This window comes from Miscanthus floridulus, chromosome 16, assembly GCF_019320115.1.
Source record: "Miscanthus floridulus cultivar M001 chromosome 16, ASM1932011v1, whole genome shotgun sequence".
NCBI lineage: Eukaryota > Viridiplantae > Streptophyta > Magnoliopsida > Poales > Poaceae > Miscanthus > Miscanthus floridulus.
This window is the reverse complement of record NC_089595.1, coordinates 101,567,922-101,570,017: the sequence shown is the minus strand read 5'-3', so window position 1 is coordinate 101,570,017 and position 2,096 is coordinate 101,567,922.

The following is a 2,096-nucleotide window of genomic DNA, read 5'->3' as shown; positions in this document are numbered from 1 at the left end:
GATACTTACTCGAATGATTATGTGTCAAAGAGATCTCCTAAGGAGGATGTGCCACAACATCATGAGTCCGACAATCATCTCCAACTGCTTTAGAAATATGGACCTCATTGAGGGCAGATTGAGCATCAGGAACCATAGAAGGCGCAACCTCAACATCCATATCAGGTTCTAGGACAGGAGGATCAAAGTGTGTCTACTGACCCATTGGCGTGAAAAACCCATGCAGGATGGGATCAAGTAACACCCGATGCACAACCACATCCAAACTTTGCAACTGGATCTTCATAGCCGATCTCACATAGTTCTCCCATTGATCCCTACACCTCATTGGGAGGGGAACCAAGGTAAAGTACACCCTCAACTATGATGCCATCATCATCATCCCCATGGCAATGTAGCTCCTCCTAAACCCTTGCAACCAACTCACTAAATGAAGGCCTATCATTGAATAACATAGGTGAAAGGTCCCTAGTTTGGTTTTGGTAATTGAGTAACAACCTAGGTGGACTAATGTGTATAAATATGATATACATAGGTGATTAGTCCACAAGAACACTTGTGTGAGCAACACATGCCATGGAGGTGGAAATGGCTTAGATATGTTGCAAGGCTCACACATGTGATGAAGGAGATCATGGCATATGAGACTTGACATTAGGTCATGTGACTAAGGTGGAGAAGATCAAGAAAAGACTTGACTTGATGGACCGGTTGCAAGCGTGAAGGGGTAGTTGGAGGCTTTGGAGCGATGGAACGTGTGGTGATGAAGCTTGAGCAGGACTTGGTGCTGATGGATGAAGGCAACAGTGAAGAGTAAGTGATGTCAAGATCGATGAACCAATAAGGTCTCGTGATGATATGAAGTGGATCATATCATTTGTTGATTGTGTTGGTGCATGTATTGCATCGATATTGGAGGAGATGGAATGGAATGCGCAAGGCAAAGGTATATTTGTAGAGCATTTCATTTCAATAGTCATAGATGTGTAGAGAAGTTTATGACTAGGTCTAGCATAGATGTCCGTACTATCAAGAGGGGCAAACTTGTTTGCATATCGGTCATATAGTGCCACTCGAGGGATCTTACTTTGCATCATTGCAAGGATCAAGTGGTGTGGTGAAATGAGTGACTAATCCTTTAAAAAATGGTTGTGAAAATGCTAATTAACTTGCACATGATGTTATACACTTGGTGGTGTTGGCACATTTAGAAAGGAGAAGTTGGAGAAGTTCTGGAGAAACTTGCGTTGGAAAAGAGGAGTGATGGATCTTAGATTGGAATTATACATTGATTCATTGTGCTCTGAATCAAATATTTAAGTGGTATGTGTAGCCCTTTGAATAATCTTTTCAAAATGTCCAAGATCATCAAAATCGAAGTTCAGAGCTAAGAGTTATTGTCGTTTCAGCGATGAAAGATCTTTGACCGGATGCTGGACCGGACGTGAGTCTAGTGATTTTTTTTAATTTTAACACTTTTTGGAAACTAATTTGAAATCTAACATGGTCGGGTTTTTTTAACTAACACTTTTGGCCATGTCTATTGCCCTGGCGCGACGAAATGCCTGTGCCACGCCATGTATGGTGGCGCGGCAGAGGGCTGACGTGGCAGCAACTGAAGTCGCTGACCGCTGATGGGGCAGGGCCTACCGCGCCACCAATCTTGGCAAGGCACTGTTGCGCCCTGATCCATGGCGCGACAGAGCCGAATAAAACCAACTGTCGTTGCCTGCGTCCGCCAACGGCTGAGCAGCCATCGTTGCCCGAGCAGCGCAGCAAGGTTGCCTGGCCGCCGTGTTCGCCTGTGCTAGCCGGCCACCGAGCACGCCGACCGCCGCGGCCGCATCCACCCACGCCAGCCAGCCCACCGCCGAGCATGGCATGGCCGCTGGCCACCCGGTGTGGCCGCCAAGCCCCCGCTCCAGCGTGCCACCCCCTCTGGCCACGCACGGCGGCTACCCACCGAGGACTACACCCGCACCTTCTAGCCCGGTCTAGCGCGCTCCAGCGAGGTACTCCCCTAATCGGTAGTAAAATTATTATAGTAGAGTTAGTAGAGTTAGTAAAGTTATTTAGTTTAGTTAGTATAGGTAATA